This window comes from Pinus tabuliformis, chromosome 2_1, assembly GCF_031772625.1.
Source record: "Pinus tabuliformis cultivar Carrire ecotype Pingquan chromosome 2_1, CPIR1, whole genome shotgun sequence".
Classification (NCBI taxonomy): domain Eukaryota; kingdom Viridiplantae; phylum Streptophyta; class Pinopsida; order Pinales; family Pinaceae; genus Pinus; species Pinus tabuliformis.
In genome coordinates this window covers 922,704,791-922,720,119 of record NC_142299.1, presented here as the reverse complement: position 1 = coordinate 922,720,119, position 15,329 = coordinate 922,704,791, and the positions used below count along the sequence as shown (strand labels likewise).

The following is a 15,329-nucleotide window of genomic DNA, read 5'->3' as shown; positions in this document are numbered from 1 at the left end:
GGGTTTATTATTAATTTGGTTTATTATTAGCTTGGGTTTATAATATCAATCATGGTCATCTTTACTAATCCTTGTGCTTCTTGATCCCTTAGATTTTTAATATTTATTGATTGGATTCACTAATTCCTTGGGTTTATAATATTAAACTGTTGGATTTATTAGTTCTTTGGATTTATAATATTAATCCCTTTTATTTAATATTAATTCATAATCTTACACCTAATATCCTGAGAGAAAGAAAACACATCTTCCACCTACAAACTGAACAAGCAAACACATCTTCAACCTGCAAACTGAGCAAGCGATTCTCGTTTCTAAAAGCTTCGGTAAGCTCATTATATATCGTTTCATTGTGAAAGTTTTGAGTTGTATTTTGACAAGAATAGTTTATACTTCATAGTGTGTGTTCACATATGTGAACATCATAAATGGATTGGTTATCTTTAATGTAACGTAGAATTTGAGGATACAGTTACTTATTTGACTTCATATTTCCAAAATATTTTGGAATCCAAAATCACTAAGATTTCTTTCGAGACTTGTGAACTTGTTTAGCATTGTTCAATGCAAAGCACGTTCAATTTAGTATATTCATAAGGTTTATCAGTGGGACAAATAATCACAAATCCAAAAACAACACGACGGCGTGGAAACATGAGAACCCGTACGGCAAAGATCTTCTTGGCTTTGATGATGGCAGCGAACAACGATGAAGATACGATTGATGAATGCAAGACTTTCTTCGTGATGGGGTACGAAAGGTACGAAACAACATCCATTTTATTGGCTTGGCCTGTCATTCTCCTCGCCATGGACACTGACTGGCAGGAACTCGCCAGAAACGAATTGCTGAGCTTATGTAACAATGGACCTCCCAATGCCGAGGTTCTAAGTCGCCTGAAAAATAGTAAGAATCAAAGCAATTACTTTTGAACATATATCATTGCAGTTGTCTATAAGGCGACATTTTGAAAGTCTTTCTGGCGGGTTTTTCGGGGCAGGAATTTATTGGAATCGCAAGTTTGATAGCTAGTTTCTGCACAATGAAAGCGTGCCAGGGGTTTTTCAGGGTGCTGAATCAAAATATGCAGTTAAAAAACCATTTTAACTGCAACAAATCAAGATTTAACCTCAATTTCTTCCGCCGGAATCTCCAAAAAATCGCATTATAGACAATAGATAGCATTCTAGTCTGTATTCTTGAGCATTATTTGATGAATTAATTTAATACAATTATGTCAATTGCTAATGGAGACTGATCATCTGCGATATAGGTAAATATGGTTCTTCACGAGGTCTTAAGGCTTTGTCCACCACTACCGTTAATGATGAGGACTTCCAAAACGATGAAGCGGGCAAACCTCACTCTTCCAAAAGGCACTGACATTACAATTCCAATCGATATAGGTAAATATGGTTCTTCACGAGGTCTTAAGGCTTTATCCACGGTAATGGTGAGGAGGACTTCCAAAACGATGAAGCTGGGAACCCTCACTCTTCCATAAGTAACTGAAATTATAATTCCAATCGCTGCGATTCACCATGGAGCTGTTGCGGGGAGATGGAAAAGAGTTTAACCCACAAAGATTTTGTGAGGGAGTTTCCAAGGCCGGTAAACATCCGATGGCGTTTATGCCTTCTGTTGTGGCCGAGAATCTGCGTGGGTATGAATTTCTCGACGGTCGAAGCCAAGGTGGTTTTGGCTATGTTGGTTGCTATGATGTGTGGGAATATAAATAAAAAGAGGCCGCGAACCCTCCGATCTTCTTGCCAATCTTTGCGAATATGTGTTTTCATGTAAAAACTAATTCCCAAGATAAAAGGGTAATTTTATTTAATTAAAATCACGTTCTGTGCCCAGCATGTATCCTGTAAAGTAGATTGGCTAGACTGATCTGATCTCCAAGCTGGCACATGCAATACATAAAAGAAAAAAGTACAGAAATGGTAAGGAAAACAATAACCTATGATCTCTGTCAAAAACTAATAGTCCAGAGAAAGGACTTTGAAGACCATAACACATCCATTTCCAGAGGATTCTGACATACAGCTCCAAAAATTAAACCCATTTTGTACTTTTCAGCTTCATCTTCAAAGCGGTACTGGTTCAATGAATGGTCAATAATAATATCGTAAATTTGCTCATCCACCTTCTTGCCAGAAAATTCTGACATATGACTCCAAAAATTAAACCCATTTTTTATTTTTCAGCTTCATCTTAAGACCGGTAATGGTTCAATGGTCAATGATAATATCGTAAATTTGTTCATTTGTTCATTCAGCTTCTTGCCAATCAACCATCGCCCATGATCCAATTGTAACCCTTTCTTGTCAATCAACCATCACCCATCATCCAATTTTAAGCATTTTTAAAAAGACTATCTGTAAGCTCCTATAAACATAAACATGAGATAAACTGAAAGAATTGAATTAAAAGTATTTTTTAATTGGATAATTTTATTCAGCCAAGGAACTAAAGTCCAACAATAGAATTTGTTAACTCTTTTAACTCAATTAATGAATAACAAAGAGTAATTAAAGATTGAATCTGTTCCACTCTTTTTCTATAATAAATTTTAGCAACAAGTTTGAGGGCTTTTAATTCAATATAGTTATTTGTCCCAGCTCTAAGTCCCATCTTGATGGTGAATGAATGGTTTTGAGATAAATATAGCTTTGCTACTCCCCATAGATTTGGTTTTCCTAGAGACACACTATCAAAAAAACCCTATGAGATAGTCCTGCTTATGTTGACCAAATTGATTCGTCTATCATTATTCACCTTAGTCTTCATAGGAAAAACATTATAAATTCTCAATATCTGAGCAACTATGATATCAACAAAAACAGGGTAATCATTGAAACTAACTTTATTCCTTACAATCTAGATACCTATATAACAATGAAAAGTTTAACCCTAATAAATATTCACCACGTTGTCAAATGCAATCCCATTCTAATCTGTTTTGTAAAATTTCCGAGACAGCCCTTGAAATTTTCCAAGTCCCATTTTGATTATGAATGAATGACTTTGAGATAAATTTTATTGAGTATACAAATTACACTCATAATTCATTTCTCTACATTGAAAAGCGCTAAAGTTTTTGCTAAAGCAAGAAGTAGGCTAGAGAAAAAAGTATGCTTATTAGCACGATTAGATAGAATATGTTATGAAAGATTTATATGAAGGATTTTTAAAGCAATAACTTTTGGAAAGCAATTTTAATATTTCATAGAAACTTTTTTATTTGATGGATGGAAGAAATACAATTTTCAAAAGTTTTAAGAATAACTAACGAAATTTAAATCAAAAGTAAATTATATTATTTCTATAAAATTATATATTTTAACTTAAAAGAAAAAGAAGGTTGTGAAATAAGTATATATATATATATTTTTAATTTTAATTTAATTTAATTCAATTATCAGTTAAATATATTATGGATTTAATTTTTGTTGAGTATTATACACTAATCAATTTTAGAGAAAAAATCCACTGTCATATGAAACTAGTTACAATTTTTTTTGGCCTGTACTAAGAATTTCGATAGTAAATAGTAAAGTAAGAGTAAATTTCCATGGTGAAAAATCTTGTTTATGTGTATATATTTATTTTATATATTAATATTTATAATTAATAAGAATTTAAAATAAAATTATAATTTAGTTAGTTTTTATAACAATTTTTTTTTAAATTTTAGTAATGTAAAATGTATTTTGATATTTACTTTGGAGTGATGATTATGAACTACCAATCATTTAATTTATATGATTGTTTTAAATACTTTCAATTTTTAATTTTTATAATTAAAATTGCATTAATTTTTTATCAATTTTTTGAATTTTTAATTGAAAAATAACTCAATTCTCATAATATTGATTACAATATATCCTTTTCCTATGAAATTTAAAAAGAAAGTAATTTATAGTTACTAAAAAATAATTCAAATTTATAATAATTATAATATAATAACTTAACTAAGTATCATTTTTTCATATTTTTTTGTTTTAACAAAACTTTATCAAATCTTTGCATCATATTTGGTTCCTCTGAACACTATAATTGACATCAATTCCTTATAATATTATCTATATTACATATAAATTTAACATCTTTATATTAATAATATTTTAAAATTTGTATAAAAACGTTCATAATACATATACTACGTATATAATATGCCATAGCATTATTTTTTGACATACATATACATATAGAATAAATGATATCTAAATATATAGAGAAACTATTAAAAGTATTAAGTTTTTTTTTACCCATGGAAAAAGACGTAATTTCCTTTATTAATAAGAAAGTTACATGTTGTAGATGTTGAGCATATACATATGGTATAGCCATACCTGTCAATCCAAAAAACATAATACTGGAGTACTTCAGAAAATAAGCATTGTAAATGATGATGTACTCTTCGCAGAGAGACCAGTACTGAAGTAGAAACATAAAAACTATGTGAATATTTACATATGATCATTTAAATTAAGAACGGATCCAAAATTGTATGTTTATGCTCCGGGGTCTATGAATGGCCTATGGTAGTACTGATATGGGTTGTCATCGCAGTCCTCCTGAATCAACCAAGTAGCATCATCCCTGAGCGTTGCTTCCCTGAATAGGTGGTCAGCAGCTGAGTTGCACTCCCTGTAAATGTGTTGGTAGGAAAATGAGTCAAAATATGATATGAGTCTATGAGTTTCATCCAAAATATGCCTTAGTGTATATGCATTGCATTGTGTTTTTTTCTTTATCCAATTGCATATTATTTTAGAATCACCAAAAAGCTGTAAGTGCAAACCCTATTTGATCAATTCATAATGAATGAGGTTTTTGGCTACTAAAAGCTTAGCATAATTATTTTTCCCCCTGCCCAGTCCCATTTGTATCTTGAAGGAGTGGGATTCAGATAAGTATAGAATAGCACCCCCTCCACATGTAGTCTCGTGTGCCGAACCGTCGAAGAAAGCCCATGGCTGGGAGTTGTTGATGGATTCTGGAGTAATAATCCTATGAGATGGCTGGGTACCCTCATTAGGAATAGAGTTGTAGTCAGCTATGATTCTGGATGTTATGGAAGGCTAATGGGGATCCTTTTGCTGGAAAATAATTTGGTTTCTAGCTATCTAGATGGTCCAGCATATGAGGAGAGGAATATTCTTTCCTTTGTCAGATGCTAATTACCACTGGAAGTTCTAAGCATCTACAAAGTTTATGCCCTACCATCGGTGTGAGGAAGGGAGATATGTAAGGAGGTTCTTCCACATCTTTTGTGTGCTAGGGTAGATTTGGAAAATATGGTCTGTGTCCTCATTGCTGTTCTTATAGAGGTAACGCCAGAAAGGGCCTACGAAGGATCGTCTCATTAGGTTGGCACCAGTCGGGACCTTGTTCCGAAGTATGGACCACATAAAGAGTTTCTTTCGGGGGGTCGCCTTCAACTTCCACAAATACTTCCACCATAGCTCCGTGACTGGTGACTTATAAGGTTCCATCAGCACCTGATATCCTATCTTGGGGGTGTATATTCCATGTTTAGTGAACGCCCAAATAAGTTCATCATCCCCCTCTGTTATTCTCATATGGGCCTCGGATAATGCTTTTGTGTAATCTCGCAACTCCTGATGCCAACACTGTGGTAAGTTGAGACTGAGCCTTGATTTCCAGGCTTGTTGGAAATCAGAGGAGCATACATTATCAGTAATATGACTGATATTCGAAATGCCTTGTTCCATAAGATATGTTCTCAACTCCACGGATAGCATGTGAACATTACCGCACCCCACCCAAGGGTCTATGCCTAACTGCACCTATGCTCCACACTGGATCCTCCATGTCAACCCATTTCGGATGATTCCGTTAGTATTTATGACAACCTTCCAGATGATGGATATGTTGGTTGAATTTCTGTGATCTTGTCTGATCCAATCAAGAGAATTAGAGGGGAATATGTACTTAGAAATAGCCACCTTTGTCCATAAATTGTGGTTGTTGAGTAATTTCCATCCTATCTTTGTTGCCAATGATTTTGAAAGTATATCCAGCCGCTTGATACCCCATCCACCCCAATGCTTCGGTAGTACCAGAGGTTCCTAGTTTGCCTAAGAAAATATTCTCCCGAGTTGTTTCCCTTTCCATAAGAAATGGAAATAGATGTTTTGTAGACGGGCTAAAATGCCTCAAGGTATCCATGCTAATGACATCCAATATACTGATGTTGCTTCCAAAACAACTTTAATGAGGACCAAACTCCCTGCTCTAGACAAGTATTTGTGATACTAGATATTAAGTCTCTTCTCGACCTTTGTTATAAGCCATGTCCAATCTACAATTCTATAACCATGTGGTTTTAGCCTATAACCAAGATACTTCAATCCTTCTTCGAGTGATGCTTTTGCAAAGGAAAATCTCCTGAGAACAAACTGTAGTTCATATTGAGAGCAGCTTGTGGCAATGATGGTAGACTTTGCCTCGTTCAAGACCATACCCGTAGCTTTTAGAAAGATGCCCAACGCACAATGGAAGGATGTGATGTCTCCAATACCTCCGTAAAGGAATACAAGCACATCATCCACAAACAATAAATGGGTCAGAGTGTATGCATCTTTGATTTTGATTCCCCTTATTCGCCTTTGTCTGTGTTCATCTCGAAGAGTTCTACTGAGGCCCTCCATAACGAGTAAAAAGAGTAGAGGGGAAAGGGGCAACCTTGCCTTAGCCTTCTTTCCACATGAAAAAACGGGGATGCAGAGCCATTTATTAACACACTGTAAGAAATGTTGGTGATGTAACACATGATCCACTTGATGAAGGAGAAGGGGAAGCCTAGGTGGGTTAATAGGATTCAAATGTAAAGCTAGTTGACTCTGTCAAAATCTTTGGATAAGCCGATTTTCAAAATCATTCCTTTCAGATTTTTGGTCTGAACAGAGTGGAGGAGTTCCTGAATTGTGCCTAGAGCCTCATGTATTTGTCTGTTATGTAGAAATGCAAACTTCTCAGGGGAAATGTGCAAAGACAGTACAAGCTTAAGGTGGTTTGTGATGATTTTTACTATAATCTTGTAGATGTAGTTGCATAAGGAGATAGGACTAAAGTTGTCATAGGTCGAGGGATGATCAGTTTTAGGAATGAGAGCTATGAACGTGGAGTTGAGGCTTTCTCACATCCTTCCCTTTCTGTGACATTCTTCTATGAGTTGTAAGATATCCAGCCCTAGAATATTGAAGAAAGCAGTGTAGAATTATATAGTCCATCTGTCCAGTCCCGAGCTCTTGTCCTTCTTTAGCCATTTAAGGGTTGCTTCCAGCTCTTCAAGGGTAGCTTCCTTTGTTAGTTCTTTCTTAGCCTCATGTTCCACGAACCTGGGGAAATACTGTGCTATATGCATAACTTTAGCCAGTGTAGCAATCGGAGGTTCCTTGTAGATGCCTTTAAAGTGTGTATTTGCCATGGCTACCAATTCACTAAAAGATTTTACTAGGAATCCTTGTCCGTTTTTGAGTTCCCAGATTGCGTTGATCGCCTTTCTCCCGTTTGCATGCTTGTGATAAAATTTGGTGTTGTCATATCCTTCCCTAAGCCAAATAGCACGGCTTCGAAGTCTCCAGCTCCCTTCTCTATCCTCCAAAATTTGTGATCTTTTTTGTAGAAGAGAGGCCATCTTGTCCTTTTGTTCCTGGGAGTCAATGATTCCTCCAGAGCCCTCTTCCAAAGATGAGATAGCCTCCTCTATTGTTCTGAGCAATTTCTTTTCATGTTCCCTTTTCCTTTGAGCCCATTATTTTGAGAGGGATTTCAATGCTTGCATGTTGTGTACAAACCCTTCCGCTATGTTACCCTCTGAGTCCACCAGGTGAGTCTTCCAAAAGTCGCCCACTGCCTTCATATAATCAGCATCCTTTACCCAAGTGGAGTTAAATTTAAAGGGAACCTTTGGTTTTTGGACTGCATCTTGTATCTCCAAATAGATGGGCCTATGGTCTGATAACTTTCCCTAGCCAACCCATTGTATGATGTGAATGCCGCTACTAGCAAGAGCTTCTTTGATGAGAAATCTATCTAGCCATCTGGCCAAGCTGGCTTCCCCTATTCTATTGTTTCTCCAGGTGGGTTGTATTTTAGTTGAAGGGATGTCTATAAGGTTGTGATCTTCCAGCAAATTCTTGAAAAATACAGAAAGAGAGTCCACTTGGGCCCATTGACCCCATGATTCCGCGAAACCCATAGAGAAATTTAGGTCCCATCCAAGGATTAAGTTTTCATGCTGCAGGATAGATGAAGATAACAACTTCCTCCAGAAGTCATCCTTATCTTGGCAAGGGTCATATACATTAATGATCCTAGAGCTGGCTTCTAGGGAAGATGAGAATATGTCAGCTCCTAGATAGTCGATGCCCCCCCAAATGTTAAGCACTTTGATGGAGCAGGTACAGATGCCCAGGGAGACCCCTCCAGATTGACCCGTAGCATCAATTGAATGGAAGGACCAGTCTAGGAGCCAAGATTCTAGGAGAAAGGAGATAGAGCCAGCAGGTCCAAGGATTTCTTGAAGAAAAATGATGTCAATAACTTCCGAGGAGAATAAATGCCTCAGGGATAGTTTTTTCTCGGGACTAGCCATCCCACAGAAATTATAGGAGAGCAGCTTCATGAAGGAGGGGTGATAAGGTTTGCTCTACTCTAAGACCCCAAGGAAGAATTTTTTGTTTACCCAAAGCAATCTCTTCCCCTACTTGATTTTTAGCCCTAGTAAGAGAGAAAGGTTGGCCCCGGGGTAGCTTGGGTAGGTGGGGAGAGGAAACAACTACAAACACTACCACATCATGACCTGGTGTTCAAAACTTAGAGTGAGTAGGGTAGCGGTGGTTGGAACAACACGGAAGAGCATGGTGTGGGAAAGAAGGGGCCTCTGAGATGGAGGGCTGAGGTGAGGAGTAAATAGGGGAAGGAGATGCAATGGAGAAGGGTTGGTTGATGAGAGGTTATTGGGAGGGTCTGGGGAGGGGGAGGGAGGTCGAGGGGAAGGGAGAAGAGCATAGGGGAACAGTTATGGAAGGAGAGACACTATCATGGATATGAGAAAAAGTAGATGTAATAATATATGATACAGAGAAAGCAAAAGAGAGAGGAGTTTTTTCCATACCTGCAGTGAAAGCATCCCTTGAGGCCATCCGAGCTCTCATCAGTGGAGGAGAGGGTTGCCAAAGTGGAGCTTTTCCCCGCTTCTTCTTGGGACATTGTTCCATCTCCTTACTTTCCTCAGTTGTAGTTTGCGGTGGCTACTCTTCAACTTCCTTTCCATGCTGGGAGGGATCCAGAGAGGTGGAAATATTCTATGCGATTCCGTGAGACCTCTGTCCCCCTTTGGCGTTCAGTGGGTAGTCCCTAAACACATGGCCAACCTGATGGCAAGGTCGGCATCTATAGGGAATTCCTTCATAATCTAGCATTTGATTCCTAGTATAGGTCTGCCATTGAATTATGATATGCTCCTACAACCCCCCTCTTTTGTCCATATGCACCAAGACTCCAGCATAAGCCATCTTACCAGTGCAGAGATAGGATTTGTTGAAATCCATATATGTGATGAGGGAGTTGCTAATGCACTGGAAGATTTCCTCTGACCACAAATGAGGGGGGAGCCTCAACAATCTCGTCCAAATTGGGTCGACCCCTATCTGCTTTGATTCTGGATCAAAGAGGAGTGACCAATGCTTCAAGAGGACGAGCGCATGTTCAAAGTGCCAATATGATGATAAGAACTAGTTGGTATGATCAGGCCTAGCAAACCTAAATGCAAACTAGCCCCTCACAAAGGTTTGAATAGTGGGAAGGCCTGCCAAATGATTCCCCGGACCTCGGAAGCCCATTCTTTTAAGCGAGCCACAGAGTAGTTTCATCCATGAATCCTTTCGACGAGGACCCTATTAGCAATGTCCATAGAATCTACAAGCTGAATATCTTCCTCCAGCTATAGAATGATGTCTTCAACTTTGGACCTAAAGCACTGAGCTTTCTTGAGAGGCCTCACATCCGCAGATGAGATCTCCTATGTAGCAGTTCTTAACCCAGAGATAGGGGGATCCTCGGGTCAAGGGGAGGGTGCAAATGGGAGGACGTCTGATAAGGGGGGTATATTAGTAAAAATTCTAGAGGGTGGAGTGGGAGGATGAGACGAGAATAGAGGCACTGAGGCAGAAAAGGTTGTCAAGCTGGGAAAAACAACTATGTGACTGGAGGAACGAGGGATGTGAGTAAGACCAACCCAGGAATCTGGGGGGTTAGGGTTTAGGCAGCCGGATACAAACCCTAACATGGAGGTGGTGGAAACAGTGCAGTAACATAGTAAACTCGTTTTTGGAGTGCTAAAGTTAGATTAAGGTGAAAACAGTAACGTCAGGCCTTGCGAGCTACATGGATTTGTCCAAGTTTGCCAACTGCAGCATGGTACTACAGCCATGACCGGTCAGTCGTACTCTCCTTCGCGTCTCAGCGCCATCCTCTAGTTGTGTCCAAAGTATTAAGTTTTTATAATTATTAACTAAATTTAAACATGAAGTTTTGAAATATGATGGTTATTAATATGAATCATCATTATCTTGTTCTTTTTTGTAATATGTATATTATGAATTGTTTTGACCTAATTGTATCTCATTTTATTAATAAAATGAAAATTGAAATATAATAAATTGAATTCAAATCATCATTATCTTGTTCTCTTTTGTAATATGTATATTATGAATTGTTTTGACCTAATTGTGTCTAATTTTATTAATAAAATGAAAATTGCAATATAATGAATTGAATTTAGTTGATTTATTTATTTTATTATTTTTTAAATGGGTTATCACTATGTTTTATTATTATTATTAGATGTAATCTTTCACTACATTTCTACATATAGAACCAACACTTTTTTATTTAATTTTAAATTTAACAACTCATTGATCTAATCCTCTACTATAACATCTCCCTCATACTAGATTGTAGCGTCTCTCATACTTTTAATTTCAAAAGCATATATATATATATATATATATATATATATGGAAAAAAAAAACAAAATTGTTTGTGTTTTCTATATATATATAAATATATATGAGAAAAAAAAAATTGTTTATTAAAAAAACACATAACTTCATGCACCAATACCTCATATGTAGTTTAAGTCTGAAACAAACCATGATAGTCAAAATTTGGAATATTCCTATCCATACATATCATAATTATCTACTAATCTATAAGTATAAGGTTTCTAGTAACTTGTTAACAAAAAAAATTATTTACATTTCATTAAGTACCAAACCACAATAAACTCATAGATGTAAAGGCCTGGAACTGCGGGGGGGTAATCCTCCTAGAGCCATACACCATCAATGATTACAATAAGATAACAATGGCTTTCAAGATGCGGATCTTAGTGTGTAGTGTCACATCGTTGCTTGATTTGGGATGGAAAATTTTCAATTTTATTTTTATTTCTGAAACATATATTTAAGATCTTGTTATTATTTCATGTGATGATGACTCAAGATGTGTTTATTTTGATTTCCAATCAAATCAATGTTCATAATTATGATAGTATTTACATTTATAATTTTACTTTTACTTCTAAGACATATATTTAAGATCTTGTTATTATTTCATGTGATGATGACTTGTAACATCCTTTGTTATTGTAAATATTTGTTTTTACTGCAGCCAAACAAACTATTACTTTTTCTTTAAAATTATAAACTGCTCTTAAATTAAGTTATGGAAAGGAATTTTGCAATTATTAGTAAATGCTGTTTTATTTTGATTAATTAGTTAAAAGAGGTAGTTATTGTTCCAAGAAAAAAAAAACTAAATCTTGGAAAGTATTTTAAAAAGGGAAAAGATGAAGAGGATTGGGGCATCTGAGATTAGTAGGAGGAAATTGCTCAGAAGTTAGACAGTTTGTGATTGCTATGTCTGGTTAAGACCAGATAGCTGGATACACACTCACTCTGGAAGGAGAGAAAGAATTCCCTAGTTCAGGGATAGCATGGTGGGAGATTTACTAGCATAGTGAATCTCACGCTAGGGAGGAAAACAAAGTGTAGGTCTATGTATAGATGAAATTTGGAAGCAATGAAAACAGATAAGTTAAATTTTGTTTGGGAGATACATAATCAGATAAGTCATATTCTCTAGATAAAGCATGGAATTATGTAGATAGGCCTTATTATGAGTTATTAAATGAATTAGAGCTATTTGTTTATTTAATTACCTAGTCTGTTTGATTCTAGTAATATATCAATAGGGCATCTTCTAGTTGAAGGATAGATTTCTTTTTAAAAAAAATTCTAAAACTACATGAACACAAAACAAGAAACCACCATCATTATTCAAAATGAGAATTTCAGTAAATAATGAGAGAAACACTGAATATAAATCCAGAAAAGGAAAGCTACTAATGGAAAGGTTCGATACTGAATACAGTTTAAATGCATACAGAGTTATATAAATGGATAAATTCAACTGAAAGGAATTAAAAAAGATTTCATTCTATAGGAAATTAAGTTTACCATACTCAAGTAAAAAGAATGGCTGAAAATAAGTAAAGTCCTGCTTTATAAGTAACCCCTACAGGGTTCAGTGAAAAAGTTGTATGTGTGAAACCAAATAAACATCAAAATCCTCATAATAGATATTCACATTAATATAAGTATATCAGTTGCAAACCCTAGCTGTCTACACATTCCAACATTCTATAGTTATAATTATTAGACGGAAAGAAAGATAGAATAGCACAGACTTTACGAATTGTCTGACACCCCTAGAGGGTTCCATGCAGACTAAATTACTCCTAACAAGATTTAAATATCAGAATTCAAACTCTATACGGAATAAGAAATTGCAAACATGACTATGAGAAATTCTAAACTATTACCATACTCGGCATAAAAATCTATGAGGCATTCTGCCATTTTCTAAAGTATATAGCATTCATTTCCTTCACCATTTTAAAATAGGGACTTTTCAAAAGAAATAAATTGACATTCCAAATATAAGACTTATTGCAATAATTCCAAACTCTAAATAAATACTATAGAAATATATTAACGAAGCTATCATGAATAGAGTCTCAACAGAGGAGAAGAGATTGAAACCAAAAACTTGAACCATACATTCTTATAGTTTCAATTAACCAAACAATATGGCATTTTGAGTAATAAAGCTAGATCTACAACATATGGCCGAAATTGTTAAAAATTTATACAGTTAAGAAAGAAATAAACAGTAGGATCAAGGCTTACATAAGCCGAGAAAAAACCATCATAAATATAACAACATAACTGTAGAAAAGCTCGGCCCTTTGGCCATAGAATGTTTCCAAGAATGGGCAGTAGGAGTTAAATACCTGATGCCTGGTGGGATTCTTTCTCTTGAAAGACGAAGCTGGTAAGAGGGTTTCATCCTCGGTATCATCTAAACACTACAGCACCTGAAAGAAATTCTACAAGACAACAAATAACCAGTGATTAGACAAAAATAATGCATAAAGAACTATAACAAGGAATTGTAAGGTGCAAAAATAGCTGAAACGTTAGCATTGAGTAGGAAAATGAAAACCTTGATGTAACCAAGACTCTAGAGAGACTAAAGTGGTTGATAAAAAAGACCACACACAACCCAGAAGCCAGGCAGTGGAGCTGGTAGATAAACAAACCTCTACATCAGGTGAAGCAAATAGACGGACTAGGACCCAAGTCACCAGACTAGAGTAGAGTCGAAGTCCAATAGAGATTTGGAGTAAAACATTGCCGAACAGGAACAAAAAAATCAGGAAGAGAGGGTAAAAACCCTTGAGCGTCGTATGATTAAGCGAATTAACCAAGGCTATCGATGAGGAATACATATCCCAAGAAAAGTGCAGCAAGTGGACAGCTCGATGAATGATGATAAGCCACCTAGGCCAAGGATAGTTAGGCCTATTAACTTGGCATAACAGTTGGTGGGTTCAGAAGGACTGAATTCGATTTGTATTAAACACCAAAAATCCAGCTAGTACCAAATTCAATAAATATGGAACAATTTCAAATCATAAATTAATGGACGTGCATGTAAATAATCGAGCCTTGGATTATGAAACCAATGCATAGTAATTTCTAAGGTGTAAACTATCATTGCATTGCAAAACGTTAATAATGATTTATATTTAGTTTTTATAATGATATTCTTAGTCCTTTCTAATGTCAAGAAATATCGATGTTTTTACTATGGTAATATGGTAGTAATTTTATTTTATTTTTATGACTTTGATACGGATGTGTTACATATGGTATTAGCATGCTCAAGTTTCCAAAACTAAGACCTCTACAATAAGGATTAACAAACTCGATAGTGTGCATGTAGGAGGCAACAAAATTCAGTATGAGTGAACTAGGAATCCACCACATAGTTCCATATTGTGAATAGGACCAACACCATTTCATGAAGGCAATCCTAAGGTCTGGGTGCAACTGGGGGATGAGCCGCAAAATCCCAATATAGACATCTCGGCAACTATGCAAGAATTGAAAGGTGAAATGGTCTAACTCCGGGGAGACAACGAAATATTAATGCAGGAACAAGAAAAGATTTTAAAAATCCTATCGGATAGACAGAATCATCGACCACTAGTTCCTTGCCCAGAGCACAGCCATACAACTGGGGAACAAGATTTCAAACTGAAAATATGGAAATGGAAGGAGGTGAATAATACCAAGAAGAAGAATCAAGTAATGTGTCTGATCACAAGACTGATAAAAAGCAGAAAATTAAACTCCAAGGGGAGTTTCAGAAAGTCAAGCCTCCTCTCTCTGATGGGGAGAAAGAAGAAGTGGTAGAAACATGGTTAATTAATATGAATAAGTATTTCTAGATGTACGAGTATGATTACAATTTGAAGGCTCGTCTGACCATCTTCAAGCTCCAACGGAAAGCCACATTGTTGTGGGAAGAAGTAAAAGCAGTCTATGGGGTCAATGAGAAAAACATAACTTGGGAGTAATTCCAGAATTTTTTAAGGAAAAATATATAACCAAAAGGTTTTATGATGAGAAAGAAAAAGAATTCCATGCTCTCTACTTGGGCCAAATGACCATGGATGAGTTTATAACAAAATTTACATCATTATTGCAGTATGTCCCTTATATTCATGAAGAAAAGGTTAAAGTACAATGGTTTATCAGCAATCTTCCGTTGTTCATGAAGGAAAGGCTAGAATTCAACAACCCAAAAACTATGGACGAAGTCATTCAGAAAGCATGGATCTGTTATTAGCAAAATAAACCAAAGGGTGATATGAGTA

General features: G+C 35.9%; 1 pseudogene; it reads right to left on the bottom strand.

Moving 5' to 3' along the window:
• Nucleotides 1–551: 551 nt before the first annotated feature.
• Nucleotides 552–15,329, bottom strand: part of LOC149203669 (potassium channel AKT1-like) — a 52,703-nt pseudogene continuing 37,925 nt past the window's right edge.